The sequence below is a fragment of the Eleutherodactylus coqui genome, chromosome 6 (genome assembly GCF_035609145.1).
Source record: "Eleutherodactylus coqui strain aEleCoq1 chromosome 6, aEleCoq1.hap1, whole genome shotgun sequence".
Lineage (NCBI taxonomy): Eukaryota > Metazoa > Chordata > Amphibia > Anura > Eleutherodactylidae > Eleutherodactylus > Eleutherodactylus coqui.
Window position 1 is genome coordinate 166,745,281 of NC_089842.1, and position 25,922 is coordinate 166,771,202.

The window sequence follows — 25,922 nt, forward strand, 5'->3', positions numbered from 1 at the left end:
GAATGTCAGGCAAACGATGCCCGACACTCGTCCCTGCACATACTCGCACCCGTGCTGCTGCACAGGAACGAGTATCGTTGGCTAACAGCGGGGTGGCTGGAGATTTCACTCCTCGTTCTCCCCCGCTCCTCTCCATTCACTTAACATAGCGGCCATTCAGTATTGAAAGGCTGCTACTTACACTGAACAATCATCGTTCAGCTCATCTTTCATCCTTTAGGCTGCATAAACGACGGACGATGAGCGTTCAATGTAAACAGCAGCCATTAAGTACTGAACAGCCGCTATGTTAAGTCAATAGAGAGGGGCAGGGGAGAGCGAGGAGTGAAATCTCCTGCAGCGGCCCCGCTGTGAGCCAACGATACTAGCTCGAGAGCTAGCATGTACAGAAACGAGTGTTGGGCATCCCATGTAAATGGGCCTTAACTAAGTTCTTATAGACTTGCTAAAATCATGTTATTTCTGGACATAGTATCAACACTGTCTTGCAATCTTACCACCATTGTCTATAGAGTCTTGTGATTCTATTGACTAATTAGTCATGCAAATCTATCATTATTGTATTAAGACTGAACTGGGGCCTTATGTGTATTTGGAGCTTAGTGCTGCCATTGTTTTAAGAATCAATTTTGTTTGTCTAATCTGGTCCCATTCAGATTGTGGCCTTTTTGGACAAACAACTCTAAGCATTGATATTTGCAATGCAAATATTCAAGCAATAGATCACGCTAATTATAAAAGACAGGATAAGGTTTTGGAGAGTAAAGGCCCATTTAGACACAATGATTATTATCGCTCAAAATTCACTCAAAACCCATCTTTTAAGTGATAATCGCAGTGGCTAGACGCGTGCCCATCATGCACTGTTCATTCACTATTCATTCATCGCAGCCAGCTTGAAATCTGATGTTCCTGCTTATCAGGACTGAATTCTCTGTGGGTAGCGCTGATAGCATTCTTTCACCCTAAAGAAAAATGACACTTTACTTTCATGAATCCACAGAACAGTATCCCAAAACTCCTGTGGCTTATTTATATGATTTTGAGCATATGTCCCTTGTGCTTTTGTTCAGTAGAGGTCTGTGTTTAGTATGCTCCTTATTGTGAAAACAGTAGCCTCAGTTTCTGTTGCTACCAAATCTGGCTGCAGGGTTTTTTGCAGTCACTCGAGGGTTTTTGACCACCTCTGGAATCTGGTGGGAGCTCTTTTTGCCACATCCAGGTAGTGTAGCCAGAGTTCCTTTACATTTGAACAGGCAAACTGTGCTTCCAACTATATCTCTAGGAAAATTCAATGCCTTTGTTAACTTTTTGTATTTGTCTTCTTGTTTGTGCAATGATCTCTAACTTTTTGAGCATTCTTTTGACTTAGCCATACTTCTAACATTCAATCAAACGTCACAGTCAAAAAGTCACAACCAGTCCAAGTATTTGATGTATTTTATCTCAAGCATACCTGATACAACTAATGAAGTCAATGAATAGTTGCACCAGATGTACTTGAGCATCACTTGAGTTGCAAATGTGTGCTATTACGAGGGATTTTATTCAGGGGGTTGAAGAATTCTGATACTGCAGTAGTCACAGTCAAAAAGTCACAACCAGTCCAAGTATTTGATGTATTTTATCTCAAGCATACCTGATACAACTAATGAAGTCAATGAATAGTTGCACCAGATGTACTTGAGCATCACTTGAGTTGCAAATGTGTACTATTACGAGGGATTTTATTCAGGGGGTTGAAGAATTCTGATACTGCAGTAGTCACAGTCAAAAAGTCACAACCAGTCCAAGTATTTGATGTATTTTATCTCAAGCATACCTGATACAACTAATGAAGTCAATGAATAGTTGCACCAGATGTACTTGAGCATCACTTGAGTTGCAAATGTGTGCTATTACGAGGGATTTTATTCAGGGGGTTGAAGAATTCTGATACTGCAGTAGTCATTAAAAGTGACATTTTGTCCCGTTCCATAGGTCACACATGCGGTCATGTAATGCGCGACAGACGAAGGGCATCATCAGACAATGCCCAGAGGTTCACAATGACGCCCAGTACTCCCACAGGAAATAAAGAGATTAATCAGCACTCCAGGGTTGTCTTCATAATAAAAGGTATCTTTATTTCTCAGTACGACATAAAAACTGCAACGTTTCGATCCGTCCTGGATCTTTTTCAAGCATGCAGTGAATGCGAACAACACACACATATATACAAAAAGCACCTATCAACTACCCAATAAACACGCACATAGACATTAATCACCACCCCTCCAGGTCATAATTGGTCCAGGATCACGCAGCACAGCTGTAAAACATTGATAGAACATGCAAAGCAATATGTATAGAAGACTTACTACCAGGTTAGGCATGCCGCACACCTCGGCGTTCCTAAGCTGCCACTGCGCATGGGCAAATACCAGCCAATCAGGATTCCACTCACGCCAGTACATGGCACCGGGTCCCCTGTAGGATCGTGCACTTGTGCCCAGGTTGTGCCTTGTTAAATACTGGTTGTGCTGTTTTAAATATATCATTTTGCCCAGCACTCCCACTCCCCGTCATCACGGCTACAATGGAACGCACAATGCATTCCAAAGGCAGCACGCACGGTCAGGTGATGCGCAATAGAGGAGAGGCGTCATCAGACAACGCCGTTTCCCGCTGTAACCCCCAGACAGGTAAATACATGTCACTCATTTATCTCTTATATATTCTGTATGTACATGTCATTCTGTATGCTTGAGAAAGGATATGTATTGTGAGCCGAAACGCTTCGCATTGGATTTTATATAATAAACCGTTTGAAACCCTATCGAGACTGGAAATTCCTGGATCCATTTAACATGATACTAACTGCTGTCTGGGACAAGGGGAGCACTCAGAGGCACCCCTGTGAAGTAAGTTACTTCACCCTATATCAATATATGGCATATACACTGGAGCACTGGGTATTTTAAGGTCGTTTTATCTATACTGCACTAATCTTCTCTCCTTAAGTAGAGCACCTAGATGGTGAGTGAGGAGACTTAGAAGGTCATTCATGCTCCTCTGGGTGATATGCAAATAAGGGAGATGGAATAATACCTCCACAGTGCCACCTATTGGAAGACAGTAGAGATGAGCGAACGAACTCGTCCGAGCTTGATGCTCGCTCGAGTATTAGGGTACTCGAGATGCTCATTACTCTAGACGAGCACCACGTGTTACTCGAGTCAATTCCATTTCCTTCCCTGCATGTTTAGCGCCATTTTCTGGCCAATTAACATGCAGGGAAGGCATTACAACTTCCTCCTGTGACGTCCAGCCCTATCCCACCCCCCTGCAGTGAGTGGCTGGCGAGATCAGGTGACCGCCGAGTACTTACAGAGGTCCCGCCCTCTGCTCGCCTCAGACACAGGCTGGCAGAGATTAGGGAGAGTGCTGTTGCTGCTATAGGGAGAGTGTTAGGCTACTGTTTGCGTCTTCAAGAACCCCAACGGTCCTTCTTTTTACGGCCACATCTGACCGTGTGCATTACTGTTGTGGCTGCTGGGAGCAGTTTTGCACAATTTTTTTTTTTTTGCATCTTGGGCTGTGCAGACTATTGGGTTCTCAGTCTGCAGTCAATTATACAGAGTATAGGGGCAGTACTGGTGAGGCAGGGACAGTGGTAGTGTACAGTCCTGTCTACAAGAACCCCAATGGTCCTTCTTAGGGCCACATCTGACCGTGTGCATTACTGTTGTGGCTGCTGGGAGCAGTTTTGCAGAATTTTTTTTTTTCATCTTGGGCTGTGCAGACTATTGCGTTCTCAGTCTGCAGTCAATTATACAGAGTATAGGGGCAGTACAGGTGAGGCAGGGACAAAGGTAGTGTACAATCCTGTCTACAAGAACCCCAACGGTCCTTATTAGGGCCACATCTGACCATGTGCATTACTGTTGTGGCTGCTGGGAGCAGTTTTGCACAATTTTTTTTTTCATCTTGGGCTGTGCAGACTATTGCGTTCTCAGTCTGCAGTCAATTATACAGAGTATAGAGGCAGTACTGGTGAGGCAGGGACAGTGGTAGTGTAGAATCCTGTCAACAAGTACCCCAAAAACGCTCCTTCTTAGGGCTACCTGTGACCGTGTGCATTATACTGTGTCGCTGCTGGGGTTGCCTCACTATTACCCAGCTAGGCCTTTTTGCAGCCTTGCGTATTATTTTTTTGGGACTGCAGTGTGCATTACATAACCGCTGTGAGCCTCCAACTGCACGCCAATAACTGCATAATTATTCAGACCGCTGTGTGTATGCCTGCAAATTCACGCACAGCGTGCGGCGACAGCCCCGACAGAGGGAAAGACATATACGCGCTGTCTAGGCTGTTAGCTTTTTCAAAAAAATGAGAAAAAACGCTCCTTCTTAGGGCTACCTGTAACCGTGTGCATTATACTGTGTTGCTGCTGGGGTTGCCTCACTATTACCCAGCTAGGCCTTTTTGCAGCTTTGCGTATAATTTTTTTGGGACTGCAGTGTGCGTTACATAACCGCTGTTAGCCTCCAACTGCACGCCAATAATTGCATAATTATTCAGACCGCTCTGTGTCTGCTCTATTTGTAATCCACCATGCTGAGGGGTAGGGGTAGGCCTAAAGGATGTGGACGAGGGCGAGGACGCGGAGGTCCAAGTGAGGGTGTGGGCACAGGCCGAGTTCCTGGTCCAGGAGAATCGCAGCTGGCTGCTGCGGGATTAGGAGAGAGGCACGTTTCTGGGGTCCCCAGCTTCATATCACAATTTTTGGGTCCACGTCGTAGACCTTTATTACAAACTGAGCAGTGTGAGCAGGTCCTGTCGTGGGTGGCAGAAAAAGCATCCAGCAATGTATCGACCACCCAGTCTTCTACGCCGTCTACTGCTGCAACTCTGAATCTTCTGGCTGCTGCTCCTCCTTCCTCCCAGCCTCCTCACTCCATGAAAATGGCACATTCTGATGAGCAGACAGACTCCCAGGAACTGTTCTCGGGCCCCTGCCTTGATTGGGAAAAAATGGTTCTTCTCTCAGCTGAGGAGTTTGTCGTGACCGATGCCCAACCTTTGGAAAGTCCCCGGGGTCCGGGTGATGATGCTGGGGACTTCCGGCAACTGTCTCAAGAGCTTTCAGTGGGTGAGGAGGTCGATGATGATGAGGCACAGTTGTCTATCATTGAGGTAGTAGTAAGGGCAGTAAGTCTGAGGGAGGAGTGCACAGAGGATTCAGAGGAAGAGCCGCTGGACAATGAGGTGACTGACCCCACCTGGTTTGCTACGCCTACTGAGGACAGGTCTTCAGAGGGGGCAGCAACTGCAGCAGCAGGACAGGTTGGAAGAGGCAGTGGGGTGGCCAGGGGTAGAGGCAGGGCCAGAGCGAAGACTCCCCGAACTGTTTCCCAAAGCACCCCCTAGCGTAAGCCTTGGAGCACAAGCGCAAATATGCCGCCACGCACCTGCACGCTCAAGCTTTAAACGTGCACATTGCCAAATTGATCAGCCTGGAGATGCTGCCGTACAGACTTGTGGAAACAGCTTTCAAAAACATGATGGCGGCGGCGGTCCCACGCTACTCGGTCCCCAGTCGCCACTATTTTTCCTGGTGTGCCGTCCCAGCCCTACACCAGCACGTCTCCCGCTACATCAATCGTGCCCTCACCAACGCGGTTACTGGGAAGGTCCACTTAACCACGGACACGTGGACAAGCACTGGTGGGCAGGGCCACTATATCTCCCTGACGGCACATTGGGCGAATTTGGTGGAGGCTGAGACCGAGTCAGAGCCTGGGACCGCACACGTCCTACCTACACCCAGAATTGCGGGTCCTTCCTCAGTTCTGGTATCTGCAGCGGTCTATGCCACCTCCTCTAAACCCTCCCCCTCCTCCTCCTCCTACGCAACCTCTACCTCTCAATTAATAAAAGTGAACAGCACGTCGCCAGCAGTCGGTGTGGCAGCGTCAGCAGGCCGTGCTGAAACTACTCAGCCTAGGTGACAAGAGGCACATGGCCCCTGAGCTGTTACAGGGTCTGACTGAGCAGACCGACCTCTGGCTTTCGCCGCTGAGCCTCCAACTGGGCATGGTCGTGAGTGACAACGGCCGTAACCTGGTGGCGGCTCTGTAGCTCGGCAGCCTCACACACGGGCCACGGCCCATGTCTTCAATCTGGTGGTTCAGCGGTTTCTGAAAAACTACCCGCACTTGTCAGACCTGCTCGGCAAGGAGCGCCGCGTCTGCGCACATTTCCGCAAGTCCACCACGGACGCTGCCTGCCACCCTGCGGACCCTGCAACATCGGTTTAATCTGCCAGAGCACCGGCTGCTGTGCGACGTGCCCACATGGTGGAATTCTACGCTCCACATGTTGGCCAGGCTGTATGAGCAGTGTAGAGCAATAGTGGAATAGCAACTCCAACATGGGCGGTGTAGTGGGAGTCAGCCTCCCCAATTCTTTACCGAGGAGTGGGCCTGGATGGCAGACATCTGCCAGGTCCTTTGGAAACTTTTAGGAGTCTACCCAGATGGTGAGCGGCGATGCAGCAATCATTAGCGTCACCATTCCTCTGCTATGCCATGGGATTTCTTTATGCACCGTCTGTGTGTTCCTGCTAGCCACCCATGCTGCGGGTGCACACAGACTTGCCATAGCGGAGTTGTACCTGCCTGGCACTTTTATAAAAACCCAGAATGTCTAGGGCATGGAGTGTGGGCCGATCGAACATCAATCTATTATCAATTCTCAACAGCATTGTGGGCTATCACCCCTCCCCCCTTTTAAAGAGGGTCGCTGCCTGGCCCTGCCAACCCTCTGCAGTGTGTGCCTCCGGTTCCTCCTCCTGGCAGACGCACTTATAAATAGACATGAGGGTGGTGTGGCTATGAGGCCAGCGTGAGGCACACCTTAGCTAAGCACCACACTACCTCCAACCAAGCACAATCACTGCCTGCGGGACACACTGCTGCCTTTTCTCCTGGGTTACATGCTGCACAACCCCCCCGCACGACCCTGCGTCCGCAGCGCACACAAAGTGTCCCTGCGTAGCCTTCAGCTGCCAGTATCTAATGCAATCCTATGGCAGTGGGCACGGGTGTAAATTCTGCGGGAAATCCCACTACAGAATTTCTGCCCGTGTGCATTTGGCCTTTGTTATTTAGTCTGCACCCTGACTATAAGTAGCAGAAACCACTTGGCTGACAACAGTTTTTGCAGAAATTGAATGGCAGCGACAGATGTTATACAAAAATGTGAAACCGTTTTTTACTCCGTCATGGCCACTTCTTAATTTCTGCTGCTCTAGGTACCTGTCCTCGGTTGTCTAGTAACAGACACAGGCCTGCCTGACACAACAATGAAAGTAACATTCAAAAGAGGATTAAATGGCTGTACAAAGGCCAAATTACCCAGTGACCAACTGCCTACAACAGGCTTGGGGATCTGGGTCCTTCTTGGATAGATTAGGGTTAATGTTTGTATTTAAGACCAGCGTTTCTGGCTTTAGACTAGGCTTGATAAAGACATTGCTGTCAAAACGTTGCCTGTCCTTGTATGACTATGGAGCAATAAAAATAATTTGTCCTTTTAAACACCTTTGATGCTGCCATGCTTCTCTATAACCTCTTGGAACGATAGTGCCCTTAAAGATGTGTTTTTGTTGGGTCTATCTGACGCTGTCAAGGATCTACTGATTTCTCATCCAGCTCCCATGACACTCAATGATGCGATGGAATTGGCCGTTAAAGCTGACAGGAGGCTGAGTTCTAGAAATGAGGAGCGTCAGGCCCGTAAGGCTAGGGAATCCAGCAGACCCACTCCCACCTCTCCCATGCCAACTTCTGGTGCTGAGCCTATGAAAGTGGACCAGCTAAGTCCGGAGGAACGGTGAAGGTTCCACATGACTCATCATCTCTGCCTCTATTGTGGGAAAGCAGGACATCGTGTAGCGACCGGTCTTCAGAAGCGTCTGCAACATCAGTCCGAACCGGCGGAAAAGTTCAGATCCTAAGCGATTTTTGGGAGGATCGCCTAGGATCACAGGTACTCCCTAAGTTGCTGGTGCCTTGTCAGATTGGCTTCCGGAATTTCACCCGGTCCGGTCAAGCTTTTATTGATTCGGGTGCTGCCGCCAATTTGATTAGTTTAAGTTTTGTCAGACCCCTGATGACTGAATTCTTGACGTTAAAGATTCTCATTCGCTTCACTAGTATTGATGCTACCCCTCTGTCAGCAGGTGTTGTACAATGGAGGACTCCCATTTTACAGTTCATTGTGGGTGTTCTCCATTCTGAGAATCTGTCGTTCTTGGTAATGGAAAGGATGTCCGTTGATGTAGTGCTTGGTATGCCCTGGTTGGCACTGCACAATCCCCCATTTGATTGGTCCACTCTGGAATTGACACATTGGGGGTTGTCCTGTCATAGTCACTTAGCTACTATATCCATGTGTTCAGCAGATACCATACTTATTCCTGAGTATTTGTCTGATTTTCATGACGTATTTTCCAAGAAACTGTCTGAGACTTTGCCACCAAATAGGAAATGGAACTGTGGTATTGATTTGATCTCCGACAGTCCCATCCCTAAGGGAGCCATTTTCAATTTGTCTGGGCGTGCGCACGAAGCCCTTCAGTCCTACATCTCAGAGTCTCTGGCCAAATGACATATCCGGCCGTCCAGGTTCCCTGCCGGGGCAAGTTTCTTCTTTGTAGAGAAGAAGGATGGGACATTGAGGCCTTGTGTGGATTATCGGGCTTTGAATTAAATCACAGTAAAGAACCAATGTTCCTTGGCCCTGATTCCTGATTTATTGAATCAGTTGGCAGGGGCCCACTAGTTTTCCAAATTGGACTTAAGGGTGGCTTACAATTTAATTCGCATCGGAAAAGAAGATGAGTGGGAGACCGCATTCAACACCTTGTTCGGACATTTTAAATGTCTAGTCATGCCCTTCGGACTTTGTAATGCCCCCACGGTGTTCCAGGGATTTATGAACACAGTCTTCCACGACTTCCTGGGGGTATTTTTGGTCATATATCTCGATGACATTCTGGTGTACTCCCCAGACTGGGATTCACATGTGCGGCACCTGAGGCTAGTTCTTGCCCGTTTGCGTGAGTACCAACTTTTTGTCAAGTTGGAGAAATGCATTTTTGGTACTAAACAAGTGTCTTTCCTTGGTTATGTGATTTCACCCATGGAAATTCAAATGGAATCTAATAAAGTGGCGGCAATCTCCCAATGGGTCAGACCAGATAACCCTGAAAGCTCTCCAGCGGTTTTTAGGTTTTGCAAATTTTTACCGTAAATTCATTAAGAATTATTCTGTTATTGCTCAACCCCTGACCGATCTTACCAAGAAGGGTGCTGACTTGGTAAGATGGTCGCCAAAGGCCCTAGAGGCTTTAAGTCATCTCAAAAGGGCGTTTACTGCTGCCCCAGTGCTACTACAGACTGATGCGTGGCGACTAGAGATGAGCGAGCACCAAAATGCTCGGGTGCTCGTTACTCGGGACGAAATTTTCGCGATGCTCGAGGGTTCGTTTCGAGTAACGAACCCCATTGAAGTCAATGGGCGACCCGAGCATTTTTGTATATCACCGATGCTCGCTAAGGTTTCCATTTGTGAAAATCTGGGCAATTCAAGAAAGTGATGGGAACGACACAGCAACGGATAGGGCAGGCGAGGGGCTACATGTTGGGCTGCATCTCAAGTTCCCAGGTCCCACTATTAAGCCACAATAGCGGCAAGAGTGCCCCCCCCCCAACAATTTTTACTTCTGAAAAGACCTCATTAGCAATGCATACCTTAGCTAAGCACCACACTACCTCCAACAAAGCACAATCACTGCCTGCATGACACTCTGCTGCCACTTCTCCTGGGTTACATGCTGCCCAACCCCCCCCCCCCCCCCCGCACGACCCAGTGTCCACAGCGCACACCAAAGTGTCCCTGTGCAGCCTTCAGCTGCCCTCATGCCACACCACCCTCATGTCTATTTATAAGTGCGTCTGCCATGAGGAGGAACCGCAGGCACACACTGCAGAGGGTTGGCACGGCTAGGCAGCGACCCTCTTTAAAAGGGGCGGGGCGATAGCCCACAATGCTGTACAGAAGCAATGAGAAATATAATCCTGTGCCACCGCCATCAGGAGCTGCACACGTGGGCATAGCAATAGGGAACCTATGTGCCACACAATATTCATTCTGTCAAGGTGTCTGCATGCCCCAGTCAGACCGCGGTTTTTTATAAATAGTCACAGGCAGGTACAACTCCGCAATGGGAATTTCGTGTGCACCCACAGCATGGGTGGCTCCCTGGAACCCACCGGCTGTACATAAATGTATCCCATTGCAGTGCCCTGGACAGCAGAGCTAACGTCAGATTAAATGCAGGTGGGCTTCGGCCCACACTGCATGCCCCAACCTGACCGGGGTTTTTAATTCATAGACACAGGCAGGTACAACTCCCTATTGTGAAGTCCCTGTGGACCGACAGCATGGGTGGGTGCCAGTAAGCCACCGGCGGTATATAAATATATCCCATTGCATTGCCCATCACAGCTGAGGTAATGTCATGTTTAATGCAGGTGGGCTTCGGCCCACACTGCATGCCCCAGTCAGACTGGGGTTCTTTAGAAGTAGACACAGGCAGGTACAACTCCCTATTGTGAAGTCCGTGTGGACCGACAGCATGGGAGGGTCCCAGGAAGCCACAGGTGGTACATAAATAAATCCCATTGCATTGTCCAGCACAGCTGAGGTATGTCATGTTTAATGCAGGTGGACTTCGGCCCACACTGCATGCCCCAGTCAGACTGGGGTTCTTTAGAAGTGGACACATGCAGTTACAACTCCGTGTGGACCGACAGCATGGGTGGCTCCCTGGAACCCACCGACGGTACATAAATATATCCCATTGCAGTGCCCAGCACAGCTGAGGTAATGTCATGTTTAATGCAGGTGGGCTTCGGCCCACACTGCATGCCCCAGTCAGACTGGGGTTCTTTAGAAGTGGACACATGCAGTTACAACTCCGTGTGGACCGACAGCATGGGTGGGTGCCAGGAAGCCACCGGCGGTACATAAATATATCCCATTGCAGTGCCCAGCACAGCTGATGTAACGTGTACCAACAGTACTAATGTACGTCAGAAAAATTGCCCATGCACAACCAAGAGGGCAGGTGAAACCCATTAATCGCTTTGGTTAATGTGGCTTAATATGTAACTAGGCCTGGAGGCAGCCCAGTTAAAATAAAAATTGGTTGAGGTGAAAGTTTCAACGCTTTAATGAGCATTGAAACGTATAAAAATTGTTTACAAAAATTATATGACTGAGCCTTGTGGGCCTAAGAAAAATTGCCCATTCGGCGTGATTACGTGAGGTTTCAGGAGGAGGAGCAGGAGGAGGAGGATGAATATTATACACAGATTGATGAAGCTAAAAGGTCCACGTTTTTGATGGTGATAGAGAACAATGCTTCCATCCGCGGGTGCAGCCTACGTATTGTTTAGGTATCGCTGCTGTCCGCTAGTGGAGAAGAGAAGTCTGGGGAAATCCAGGCTTTGTTCATCTTAATGAGTGTAAGCCTGTCAGCACTGTCGGTTGACAGGCGGTTACGCTTATCTGTGATGATTCCCCCAGCCGCACTAAACACCCTCTCTGACAAGACGCTAGCCGCAGCACAAGAAAGCACCTCCAGGGCATACAGCGCGAGTTCAGGCCACGTGTCCAGCTTCGATACCCAGTAGTTGTAGGGGGCAAAGGCATCACGGAGGACGGTTGTGCGATCGGCTACGTACTCCCTCACCATCCTTTTACAGTGCTCCCGCCGACTCAGCCTTGACTGGGGAGCGGTGACACAGTCTTGCTGGGGAGCCAGAAAGCTGTCAAAGGCCTTAGAGAGTGTTCCCCTGCCTGTGCTGTACATGCTGCCTGATCTCCGCGCCTCCCCTGCTACCTGGCCTTCGGAACTGCGCCTTCGGCCACTAGCGCTGTCGGATGGGAAGTTTACCATCAGTTTGTCCGCCAGGGTCCTGTGGTATAGCATCACTCTCGAACCCCTTTCCTCTTCGGGTATGAGAGTGGAAAGGTTCTCCTTATACCGTGGGTCGAGCAGTGTGTACACCCAGTAATCCGTAGTGGCCAGAATGCGTGTAACGCGAGGGTCACGAGAAAGGCATCCTAACATGAAGTCAGCCATGTGTGCCAGGGTACCTGTACGCAACACATGGCTGTCCTCACTAGGAAGATCACTTTCAGGATCCTCCTCCTCCTCCTCCGGCCATACACGCTGAAAGGATGACAGGCAAGCAGCATGGGTACCCTCAGCAGTGGGCCAAGCTGTCTCTTCCCCCTCCTCCTCATCCTCCTCATGCTCCTCCTCCTCCTCCTCAACGCGCTGAGATATAGACAGGAGGGTGTTCTGACTATCCAGCGACATACTGTCTTCCCCCGCCTCTGTTTCCGAGCGCAAAGCGTCTGCCTTTATGCTTTGCAGGGAACTTCTCAAGAGGCATAGCAGAGGAATGGTGATGCTAATGATTGCAGCATCGCCGCTCACCATCTGGGTAGACTCCTCAAAGTTTCCAAGGACCTGGCAGATGTCTGCCAACCAGGCCCACTCTTCTGTAAAGAATTGAGGAGGCTGACTCCCACTGCGCCGCCCATGTTGGAGTTGGTATTCCACTATAGCTCTACGCTGCTCATAGAGCCTAGCCAACATGTGGAGCGTAGAGTTCCACCGTGTGGGCACGTCGCACAGCAGTCGGTGCACTGGCAGATGAAACCGATGTTGCAGGGTGGCAGCGTCCGTGTGGGACTTGCGGAAATGTGCGCAGAGTCGGCGCACCTTTCCGAGCAGGTCTGACAAGCGTGGGTAGCTTTTCAGAAAGCGCTGAACCACCAAACTAAAGACGTGGGCCAGGCATGGCACGTGCGTGAGGCTGCCGAGCTGCAGAGCCGCCACCAGGTTACGGCCGTTGTCACACACGACCATGCCCATTTGGAGGCTCAGCGGCGCAAGCCAGCGGTCGGTCTGCTCTGTCAGACCCTGCAGCAGTTCGTGGGCCGTGTGCCTCTTCTCTCCTAAGCTGAGTAGTTTCAGCACGGCCTGCTGACGCTTGACCACCGCTGTGCTGCCTTGCCGCGCGACACCGACTGCTGGTGACGTGCTGCTGCTGACACATCTTGATTGCGAGACAGAGGTTGCGTAGGAGGAGAAGGAGGGTGGTTTAGTGGAGGAAGCATACACCGCCGCAGATACCACCACCGAGCTGGGGCCCGCAATTCTGGGGGTGGGTAGGACGTGAGCGGTCCCAGGCTCTGACTCTGTTCCAGCCTCCACTAAATTCACCCAATGTGCCGTCAGGGAGATATAGTGGCCCTGCCCGCCTGTGCTTGTCCACGTGTCCGTTGTTAAGTGGACCTTGGCAGTAACCGCGTTGGTGAGGGCGCGTACAATGTTGCGGGAGACGTGGTCGTGCAGGGCTGGGACGGCACATCGGGAAAAGTAGTGGCAACTGGGAACTGAGTAGCGCGGGGCCGCCGCCGCCATCATACCTTTGAAAGCCTCAGTTTCCACAACCCTATACGGCAGCATCTCCAGGCTGATAAATTTGGCTATGTGCACGTTTAACATTTGAGCGTGCGGGTGCGTGGCGGCGTACTTGCGCTAGCAACGGCTGGACGGTGCGCTGAGAGACATTGGTGGATGGGGTCGAGGACAGCGGAGGTGAGGGTGTGGGTGCAGGCCAGGAGACGGTAGTGCCTGTGTCCTGAGAGGGGGGGTTGGATCTCAGTGGCAGGTTGGGGCACAGGGGGAGAGGCAGTGGTGCAAACCGGAGGCGGTGAACGGCCTTCGTCCCACCTTGTGGGGTGCTTGGCCATCATATGTCTGCGCATGCTGGTGGTGGTGAGGCTGGTGGTGGTGGCTCCCCGGCTGATCTTGGTGCGACAAAGGTTGCACACCACTGTTCGTCGGTCGTCTGCACTCTCAGTGAAAAACTGCCAGACTTTGAGCACCTCGGCCTCTGCAGGGTGGCATGGCGCGAGGGGGCGCTTTGGGAAACAGTTGGTGGATTATTCGGTCTGGCCCTGCCTCTACCCCTGGCCACCGCACTGCCTCTTCCAACCTGCCCTGCTGCTGCACTTGCCTCCCCCTCTGAAGACCTGTCCTCAGTAGGCGTAGCAAACCAGGTGGGGTCAGTCACCTCATCGTCCTGCTGCTCTTCCTCCGAATCCTCTGTGCGCTCCTCCCTCGGACTTACTCCAATTACTACTACCTGAGTGATAGACAACTGTGTCTCATCGTCATCGTCCTCCTCACCCACTGAAAGCTCTTGAGACAGTTGCCGGAAGTCCCCAGCCTCATCCCCTGGACCCCGGGAACTTTCCAAAGGTTGGGCATCGGTCACGACAAACTCCTCCGGTGGGAGAGGAACCATTGCTGCCCAATCTTGGCAGGGGCCCGAGAACAGTTCCTGGGAGTCTGCCTGCTCCTCAGAATGTGTCATTGTAATGGAGTGAGGAGACTGGGAGGAAGGAGGAGCAGCAGCCAGAGGATTCAGAGTTGCAGCAGTGGATGGTGCAGAATTCTGGGTGGTCGATAGATTGCTGGATGCACTTTCTGCCATCCACGACAGGACCTGCTCACACTGCTCATTTTCTAATAAAGGTCTACCGCGTGGACCCATTAATTGTGAGATGAATGTGGGGGCGCCAGAAACGTGCCTCTCTCCTAATCCCGCAGCAGTCGGCTGCAATACACCTGGATCAGGAGCTCGGCCTGTGCCCACACCCTGACTTGGGCCTCCGCGTCCTCGCCCGCGTCCACGTCCTCTAGGCCTACCCCTACCCCTCAGCATGCTGTATTACCAGTAGTGCAGAAACAGAACGCTGTAATTAAATGTGCCGCTTATTGGCCTGTGGTTGGAGGCTGACTTCACTTACGAAACGCACAGCAGAGGCAGGAAAGAATTTTGCGCAAGCCTGCTGTAACACTTAGCTGGCTGTGTCTGAATTAGGATAACTACCCCCAGCAGAGACGCAGTACAGTCAGGACGGTCACAGGCAGCCCAAATAGATTTTTTTTCCCAAATTTTTTTTGGAAAAGCCCACTGCCTATATAGACTGGATATGTCTTTCACTGTCCCTGCCTCAGCACTACTGGCCCTGGAGTATGTAAAATTACTGCAGACTGTTTCACTCTGGACAGGATGACAGCGGTGATGTAAGAGGCAACGCAGAGCCAGGAAAGAATTTTGTGCAAGCCTGCTGTAACACTTAGCTGGCTGCGTATGAATTAGGACAACTACCCCCAGCAGAGACGCAGTACAGTCAGGATGGTCACTGGCAGCCCAAATAGATTTTTTTTCCCAAATTTTTTTGGAAAAGCCCACTGCCTATATAGACTGGATATGTCTTTCACTGTCCCTGCCTCACCACCACTACTGGCCCTGGACTATGTAAAATTACTGCAGACTGTTTCACTCTGGACAGGATGACAGCGGTGATGTAAGAGGCAACGCAGAGCCAGGAAAGAATTTTGCGCAAGCCTGCTGTAACACTTAGCTGGCTGCGTATGAATTAGGACAACTACCCCCAGCAGAGACGCAGTACAGTCAGGATGGTCACAGGCAGCCCAAATAGATTTTTTTTCCCAAATTTTTTTGGAAAAGCCCACTGCGTATATAGACTGGATATGTCTTTCACTGTCCCTGCCTCACCACCACTACTGGCCGTGGACTATGTAAAATTACTGCAGGACGCAATGCTCTGGACGCAATGCTCTGCACGGCCGATATAGAAAAAAAAAATAAAAAAAGTGCAACACTGCAAAAAGCAGCCTCAACAGTACTGCACACGGTCAGATGTGGCCCTAAGAAGGACCGTTGGGGTTCTTGAAGCCTAAAATCAATCCTAACACTCTCCCTATAGCAGCTCCGGCATCAGCAGCACTTTCCCTGAGCTATGTCAGAATGCATCTGTGGCGAGCCGCGGGAGGGGCCGATTTATATACTCGGGTGACACCTGATCTCGCCAGCCACTCACTGCAGGGGGGTGGTATAGGGCTTGAACGTCGCAGGGGGAAGTTGTAATGCCTTCCCTGTCTTTCTATTGGCCAGAAAAGCGCGCTAACGTCTCAGAGATGAAAGTGAAAGTAACTCGAACATCGCGTGGTGCTCGCCTCTAGTAATGAGCATCTCGAACACGCTAATACTCGAACGAGTATCAAGCTCAGACGAGTACGTTCGCTCATCTCTAGTGGCGACCGTACTTCATTGAGGTCGATGCGTCTCAGGTGGGGGCGGGGGCTGTATTGTCTCAGGAAGTCAGCGGGAGATCTGGGTATAGTCCATGTGCGTTCTTCTCGCGGAAGTTCAGTTCGGCGGAATGTAACTACGACTTGGGTAATCGTGAGTTACTGGCGATTAAGTGGTCTCTAGAAGAGTGGCGTCACCATCTTGAGGGGGCAAGGCATCCCGTTACCGTGTATACTGATCATAAAAACTTGGTATATAGAGAATCACAGCTCGTTAGGCCAGGTGGGCATTGTTTTTAGCCAGGTTTAACCTCGTTGTTACATATATTCCAGGGGAGAAGAACGTGAAGGCTGACGCTCTCTCACGGAGTTTCGGTTTGCCAGAAAGTGAGACAGTGGCTCCCGAGAATATTCTGGCACCTGGGGTGGTGTTGGCAGCTGTAGAATCTGATCTCATTCCTCATCTACAAAATTGTCAGCAGGACGCTCCCTCAGGAGCAGGAGGGCAGATGGCTTTATGCCAGAGACCTTGCATCTCAGAGTCATTGAAGAGTCTCACTCATCTGTTCTCGCAGGCCATCCGGGTGTTCAGGGGACTTTGGGTCTTTGTACCAGACACTACTGATGGCCAGGCATGTCTCGGGATATCCGCGACTTTGTTAAGGGATGCTCTGTCTGTGCACGCTGTAAAAGTCGGCGGCGGCATCCAGAGGGGCCTCTGAGACCGTTACCGGTGCCTTCTCGTCCGTGGTCGCATTTATCGGTAGATTTCATCACTGATCTACCTGAGTCTCAGAAGTTCACCACTATCCTAGTGGTTGTAGACCGTTTCTCAAAAATGGCATATTTCGTGGTGTTAAAGAAGCTACCTTCTGCAATAGAATTTTCTAAGATTTTTGTAAAAGAAATAATTCGCCTACATGGGGTTCCCCAAAACATTGTATCTGATCGTGGGGTTCAGTTTGTGTCGCAGTTTTGGCGTGCCTTCTGCAGAAACCTGGGAACGTCGCTTTCCTTCTCATCAGCATTCCACTCGCAAACTAATGGTCAGACGGAGTGGAAGAACCAGTATTTAGTGCAATATTCATGGTTGTTTGCTAGCGAAAAGGCTCATCAGTGGGCAGAATTCCTGCCGTTGGAAGAGTTTGTGCTACACAACCGTAGTTGTTCTTCCACTGGGGTATCTCCATTCCTTTGCGTATATGGTCAGCATCCTCGCTTCCTTACAGCTATTTCTACTCTGTCTGCCTGTCCTGCAGCTGATGTCGCCACAGATGCACTGCAGGGGGTATGGAAAGAAGTACGTAAAACCTGGAAGCAACAGGGGCTCGTATGCAGTTGCGTAGTGGGAGGAGTCTGTCAGTATCTGAACCTTACAGGATGGGACAGAAGGTATATTTGTCTTCTAGGAATCTGAAATTGAAGGTTCCGTCTTTAAAACTGGCGCCGCGTTTCGTGGGTCCCTTGGTCATCACGCGTGTAGTAAACCCGCTTGCTTATGAACTTGATTTGCCAGATACATGGGGGGTTCATAGGATTTTTCATAAGTCGTTATTGAAACCTTTTGTCCTTTCGGTGTTTGTTCTCCAGCGCACAGCATACTGGTGTGTGGAAACGGTGGCATCACGACTGATAACTACTACCCCCATTGTCCCATTTAATGGCATTCCCTATCCTAGGGGTGTCGAAGGTGGCCTGCAATCCTGCTCTGGCCTTGGCTACGTGTCATCCCTCTGGGACCAGAGCCTGGTAAATGCCGCTGCGACAAGCCAACACTTAACCCTCCCAGCTCTTCGCATTGGTCAAGTGTCCAGAGTCATCCCTCTGGGGTGTTGTAGCTGTACAAAAAAAACAATTTTAAAATGACACAATTGCCAAAAAAATGGTGCCAAAAATGCTATCAGTAAGGGGGTGACAGCTCAGCCAGTCAGCTGTGGTCCTGGTGGCGGATGCAGGAGCTACTATTGGAGCTGCTGCAGGAGAACAAGCGCCTGCCAGACATCCTATCTGCGCTCTACCCGGTGCCACGTGTGACTGACTGCCGCAGAGGAGCTTCGCTGTACAGCCCAGTCTGCCAAAAACCCCTCACAGAGTCTGCACTGCCCCCTAGCACCGGTTAACACTCCCCCTGCAGTCCTGACATGAAGAGACAGACAGACTTGCAGAGCTGGCAGCTTCCAGGACCTGTGGTGGTCACCTCATGTGATACCCTGCGTGGGAGGAGTCAGGGATCACAAGGTCATGGGGAAGATCAGTAAATGTAGGACTCTGCTGTGTTCTGTGTGTGTGTGTTGGAGCTGTGGGGATCAGGATGGATGGATAGATAGAGCGAGTGGGTGAGTGCGTGGAACAGTGTGTGTGATGTGTGGGAATCAGGATGACTATAGTAGAGCTGTGTGTGATGTGTGGGGATCAGGATAGATGTAGCAGAGCTGTGTGGGATTTAGGATGGATGTAGTGGAGCTGTGTGTGATGTGTGGGGATCAGGATGGATGTAGCAGAGCTGTGTGTGATGTGTGCGAATCAGGATGGATGTAGCGGAGCTGTGTGTGTGTGATGTCTGGGGATCAGGATGGATGGAGCAGAGCTGTGTGTGTGTGTGATGTCTGGGGATCAGGATAGATGTAGTAGAGCTGTGTGTGTGATGTATAGGGGTCAGGATGGATGTAGTAGAGCTTTGTGTGTGATGTATAGGGGTCAGTATAGATGTATTAGAGCTGTGCGTGTGATGTCTTGGGATCAGGATGGATGTATTAAAGCTGTGTGTGTGGCGTGTGGGGATCAGGATGGATCTAGCGGAGCTGTGTGTGATGTCTTGGGATCAGGATAAATGTAGCGGAGCTGTGTGTGTGATGTCTGAGGATCAGGATGGATGTAGCGGAGCTGTGTGTGATGTCTGTGGATCTGGATGGATGTAGTAGGGCTGTGTGTGTGATGTCTGGGGATCAGGATGGAAGTAGTAGAGCTGTGTGTGTGATGTCTGGGGATCAGGATGGATGTATTAAAGCTGTGTGTGTGATGTGTGGTGATCAGGATGGATGTATTAGAGCTGTGTGTGTGATGTCTGGTGATCAGGATGAATGTAGTAAACCTGTGTGTGATGTGTGGGGATCAGGATAGATGTAGCAGAGCTGTGTGCGATGTGTGGGGATTAGAATGGATGTAGCGGAGCTGTGTGTGATGTGTGGGGATCAGGATGGATGTAGCAGAGCTGTGTGTGATGTGTGCGAATCAGGATGGATGTAGCGGAGCTGTGTGTGTGTGATGTTTGGGGATCAGGATGGATGTAGCAGAGCTGTGTGTGTGTGATGTCTGGGGATCAGGATAGATGTAGTAGAGCTGTGTGTGTGATGTATAGGGGTCAGGATGGATGTAGTAGAGCTGTGTGTGTGGCGTGTGGGGATCAGGATGGATCTAGCGGAGCTGTGTGTGATGTCTTGGGATCAGGATAAATGTAGCGGAGCTGTGTGTGTGATGTCTGAGGATCAGGATGGATGTAGCGGAGCTGTGTGTGATGTCTGTGGATCTGGATGGATGTAGTAGGGCTGTGTGTGATGTCTGGGGATCAGGATGGAAGTAGTAGAGCTGTGTGTGTGATGTCTGGGGATCAGGATGGATGTATTAAAGCTGTGTGTGTGATGTGTGGTGATCAGGATGGATGTATTAGAGCTGTGTGTGTGATGTCTGGAGATCAGGATGGATATAGCAGAGCTGTGTGTGATGTCTGGGGATCAGGATGGATGTAGTAGAGCTGTGCATGTGATGTCTGGGGATCAGGATGGATGTATTAGAGCTGTGTGTGTGACGTGTGGGGATTAGGAGGGATATGTTAGAGCTGTGTGTGTGATGTGTGGGGGTCAGGATGGATGTCCATCCGGCCCTGCAGTGACAGTGTCGGGACCCGAGGATGAGAGCAGAGGAGCAATAAATGAGGTACAACGAGGTTTGTACCATGTACTGCATGTAATCTTGTACGTTTAGCTGGTATACATTATACCAGCTGTACATATAATAATGTACAGGACATATCCAGGTTACATCAGCATCACTATATACAGAGGATATATATCTGCTATATATAGTGATATGGAGCATGCTGAAGTAACCTGTGTATCTCCTGAATATAATTATATATGTACTACTGGTATAAGCTAGACATCCCCTGTATATATTGATATGGAGCATGCTGGTATATCACTATATACAGCAGCTGTACATACATAATAATATACAGAAGATAACCTGGGTATCTTGTGTATATAATTATATATTAACTACTGGTATAAGCTAGACATCCCCTGTATACAGTGATATGGAGAATGCTGTAATAACCTGTTATATCACTATATACAGCAGTTGTACATACATAATAATATACAGGAGATACCCAGGTTACATCAGCATCACCATATACAGGGAATGTATATCTGCTATATATAGTGATACAGAGCATGCTGGTATAACCTGGTATATCACTATATACAGCAGTTGTACATACATAATAATATACCGGAGATACCCAGGTTAGGACTCCTTCACAAGGGCGAGCGGGATATATGAGTCACGCCCCGATAACGCGCTCCCCAGCATATAAAACAAGTGGATGCTAGGAGTTTTCATGTAAAAACAGCCTCACATCACAGCAGGGATGGAGGGAATCCCCACCGTGGCTGTCACAGCCGCAGTAGAGGATCAGGAGCTTAGCTGCAAGTCAGCAGGGAAACAGTAAACATGATACAAATAGCGCATTTTTCACTTGTCTATTTTCAGTGTCTATTTTTTGTCTTTTTTTACGTTTTTGCTTAGACTTCTTCATGAGTAATGGCAGAAAAAAATGCATGCTAAACATAAGTAAACAAATAATCACCACCCGAAAAACACCTATAAAAAACTGTTGTGTCGGTTAAAACAATGTTGGCATTTTTTAAATTCATTTTGGGAGGAGGGGGGGGGGGGGTAATCACCCAGAAAATTGATGGTTCAGGGAAGCCTTAAAGGAAATGTATCATCTTTTTTTCACTAAGAAAACCAGATGGTGAAACATATTCAATTTTTCTCTTTTTTTCTCTTTATTTTCTCATTATAGATTTTCTTTTTTCTATTGTCTGTACACGACTACGGGGCGGTCATCTCGTCTTTACGGCAGTCACAGCATTTAGAGAGATGCTTTACTGCAGAACTCATGGGCCTTTCACACAGTGGACAGAAGCTGACCTAATAATTTCTACGGGAGACTATTCCAGCAGCTCTGTGACCTGTGCAGGGAGGGGGAGGAGGTAAGCTGTGACTATCACTTTAGCCTTAAGATTCTTGTTAACGTTATGTGTTTCAGTAGCATCGTGTGAGAGGAGTTTTTAAAAACTAAAATTAAAAGGGTTGTCCCGCGCCGAAACAGGTTTTTTTTTTTCAACAGCCCCCCCGTTCGGCGCGAGACAAACCCGATGCAGGGACTTAAAAAAAACACCGCACAGCACTTACCTGAATCCCCGCGCTCCAGTGACTTCTTACTTACCGGTTGAAGATGGCCGCCGGGATCTTCTCCCTCGGTGGACCGCAGGGCTTCTGTGCGGTCCATTGCCGATTCCAGCCTCCTGATTGGCTGGAATCGGCACGTGACGGGGCGGAGCTACACGGAGCCGCTCTCTGGCACGAGCGGCCCCATTCAGAAAAGAAGAAGACCGGACTGCGCAAGCGCGTCTAATCTAGCGATTAGACGCTGAAAATTAGACGGCACCATGGAGACGAGGACGCTAGCAACGGAACAGGTAAGTGAATAACTTCTTATAACTTCTGTATGGCTCATAATTAATGCACAATGTACATTACAAAGTGCATTAATATGGCCATACAGAAGTGTATACCCCCACTTGCTTTCGCGGGACAACCCCTTTAATCATGAGCTCTTATGTCCACTATGAGTCAGACTCGGCTCTCTGGCTTAGCTGTCTTGTCAACTGAAAACAAAGTAGCGAAAGGAATGATGCGATTTCAAAATATTCAGAGAACAAAGTTAGTAGACAAAGGATTTATGTGTTTATGCCCACAGTGTTAAGAAAATAAACCAGAATATTACACTTGCAACACTTGTCTTTCCTTCTTTTAATAATTTCAAAATTGGAGCGTGGAGGGTGACAAAAAAATGTTCCAAGGTCAGGGTACCACCTGACCTTACTACGCCACTGCCCCAAAATATCTTCTTTTAAACCTTACTTTACCAATCATCAACAATGAAAAGATACCCTTGCTTCCATTACTCATGAATGCAGCCAAAATACGAATCCCCAGACACTAAGAAGACTCTGATCCTTCTGTTATTCAAGAGTGCTATAATGAGTTGAACACTAGAGATGAGCGAACGTACTCGTCCGAGCTTGATACTCGTTCGAGTATTAGCGTGTTCGAGATGCTCGTTACTCGTGACGAGTACCACGCGATGTTCGAGTTACTTTCACTTTCATCTCTGAGACGTTAGCGCGCTTTTCTGGCCAATAGAAAGACAGGGAAGGCATTACAACTTCCCCCTGCGACGTTCAAGCCCTATACCACCCCCCTGCAGTGAGTGGCTGGCGAGATCAGGTGTCACCCGAGTATATAAATCGGCCCCTCCCACGGCTCGCCACAGATGCGTTCTGACTAGAGATGAGCGAGCACCAAAATGCTCGGGTGCTCGTTACTCGAGACGAACTTTTTGCGATGCTCGAGGGTTCGTTTCGAGTAACGAACCCCATTGAAGTCAATGGGCGACCCGAGCATTTTTGTATATCGCCGATGCTCGCTTAGGTTTTCATTTGTGAAAATCTGGGCAATTCAAGAAAGTGATGGGAACGACACAGAAACGGATAGGGCAGGCGAGGGGCTACATGTTGGGCTGCATCTCAAGTTCCCAGGTCCCACTATTAAGCCACAATACCGGCAAGAGTGCCCCCCCCCCCTCCCAACAACTTTTACTTCTGAAAAGCCCTCATTAGCAATGGATACCTTAGCTAAGCACCACACTACCTCCAACAAAGCACAATCACTGCCTGCATGACACTCCGCTGCCACTTCTCCTGGGTTACATGCTGCCAATTCCCCCCCCCCCCACGACCCAGTGTCCACAGCGCACACCAAACTGTCCCTGCCCAGCCTTCAGCTGCCCTCATGCCACGCCACCCTCATGTCCATTTATAAGTGCGTCTGCCACAGGAAAAGCAGGCACACACTGCAGAGGGTTGGCACGGCTAGGCAGCGACCCTCTTTAAAAGGGGCGGGACGATAGCCCACAATGCTGTACAGAAGCAATGAGAAATCCAATCCTGTGCCACCTCCATCTGGAGCTGCACACGTGGGCATAGCAATGGGGAACCTATGTGCCATACACTATTCATTCTGTCAAGGTGTCTGCACGCCCCAGTCAGACCGCGGTTTTTTATAAATAGTCACAGGCAGGTACAACTCCGCAATGGGAATTCCGTGTGCACCCACAGCATGGGTGGCTCCCTGGAACCCACCGGCGGTACATAAAAATATCCCATTGCATTGCCCAACACAGCTGAGGTAGTAATGTCGTGCTTAATGCAGGTGGGCTTCGGCCCACACTGCATGCCCCAGTCAGACTGGGGTTCTTTAGAAGTGGAAACAGATGCATTTACAACTCCCTGTGGACCCACAGCATTGGTGGGTGCCAGGAAGCCACCGGCGGTACATAAATATATCCCATTGCAGTGCCCATCACAGGTGAGGTAGTAATGTCATGTTTAATGCAGGTGGGCTTCGGCCCACACTGCATGCCCCAGTCAGACTGGGGTTCTTTAGAAGTGGAAACAGATGCATTTACAACTCCCTGTGGACCGACAGCATGGGTGGCTCCCTGGAACCCACCGGCGGTACATAAAAATATCCCATTGCATTGCCCAACACAGCTGAGGTAGTAATGTCGTGCTTAATGCAGGTGGGCTTCGGCCCACACTGCATGCCCCAGTCAGACTGGGGTTCTTTAGAAGTGGAAACAGATGCATTTACAACTCCCTGTGGACCCACAGCATGGGTGGGTGCCAGGAAGCCACCGGCGGTACATAAATATATCCCATTGCAGTGCCCATCACAGGTGAGGTAGTAATGTCATGTTTAATGCAGGTGGGCTTCGGCCCACACTGCATGCCCCAGTCAGACTGGGGTTCTTTAGAAGTGGAAACAGATGCATTTACAACTCCCTGTGGACCGACAGCATGGGTGGCTCCCTGGAACCCACCGGCGGTACATAAAAATATCCCATTGCATTGCCCAACACAGCTGAGGTAGTAATGTCGTGCTTAATGCAGGTGGGCTTCGGCCCACACTGCATGCCCCAGTCAGACTGGGGTTCTTTAGAAGTGGAAACAGATGCATTTACAACTCCCTGTGGACCGACAGCATGGGTGGGTGCCAGGAAGCCACCGGCAGTACATAAATATATCCCATTGCAGTGCCCATCACAGCTGAGGTAGTAATGTCATGTTTAATGCAGGTGGGCTTCGGCCCACACTGCATGCCCCAGTCAGACTGGGGTTCTTTAGAAGTGGAAACAGATGCATTTACAACTCCCTGTGGACCGACAGCATGGGTAGCTCCCTGGAACCCACCGGCGGTACATAAAAATATCCCATTGCATTGCCCAACACAGCTGAGGTAGTAATGTCGTGCTTAATGCAGGTGGGCTTCGGCCCACACTGCATGCCCCAGTCAGACTGGGGTTCTTTAGAAGTGGAAACAGATGCATTTACAACTCCCTGTGGACCGACAGCATGGGTGGCTCCCTGGAACCCACCGGCGGTACATAAAAATATCCCATTGCATTGCCCAACACAGCTGAGGTAGTAATGTCGTGCTTAATGCAGGTGGGCTTCGGCCCACACTGCATGCCCCAGTCAGACTGGGGTTCTTTAGAAGTGGAAACAGATGCATTTACAACTCCCAGTGGACCCACAGCATTGGTGGGTGCCAGGAAGCCACCGGCGGTACATAAATATATCCCATTGCAGTGCCCATCACAGGTGAGGTAGTAATGTCATGTTTAATGCAGGTGGGCTTCGGCCCACACTGCATGCCCCAGTCAGACTGGGGTTCTTTAGAAGTGGAAACAGATGCATTTACAACTCCCTGTGGACCGACAGCATGGGTGGCTCCCTGGAACCCACCGGCGGTACATAAAAATATCCCATTGCATTGCCCAACACAGCTGAGGTAGTAATGTCGTGCTTAATGCAGGTGGGCTTCGGCCCACACTGCATGCCCCAGTCAGACTGGGGTTCTTTAGAAGTGGAAACAGATGCATTTACAACTCCCTGTGGACCCACAGCATGGGTGGGTGCCAGGAAGCCACCGGCGGTACATAAATATATCCCATTGCAGTGCCCATCACAGGTGAGGTAGTAATGTCATGTTTAATGCAGGTGGGCTTCGGCCCACACTGCATGCCCCAGTCAGACTGGGGTTCTTTAGAAGTGGAAACAGATGCATTTACAACTCCCTGTGGACCGACAGCATGGGTGGCTCCCTGGAACCCACCGGCGGTACATAAAAATATCCCATTGCATTGCCCAACACAGCTGAGGTAGTAATGTCGTGCTTAATGCAGGTGGGCTTCGGCCCACACTGCATGCCCCAGTCAGACTGGGGTTCTTTAGAAGTGGAAACAGATGCATT

At 49.8% G+C, this 25,922-nt stretch overlaps 1 long non-coding RNA gene across 1 annotated transcript in view; it reads left to right on the forward strand.

The window, feature by feature from the left end:
- The window catches only part of LOC136631535 (uncharacterized), a 57,931-nt gene that overhangs the window by 6,993 nt on the left and 25,016 nt on the right, over positions 1–25,922 (forward strand). Inside the window, exons 2-3 of the long non-coding RNA XR_010793048.1 lie at positions 1,981–2,118; positions 21,346–21,535. This is a non-coding gene — a long non-coding RNA (uncharacterized lncRNA). The remainder of the gene's footprint in view (positions 1–1,980; positions 2,119–21,345; positions 21,536–25,922) is intronic.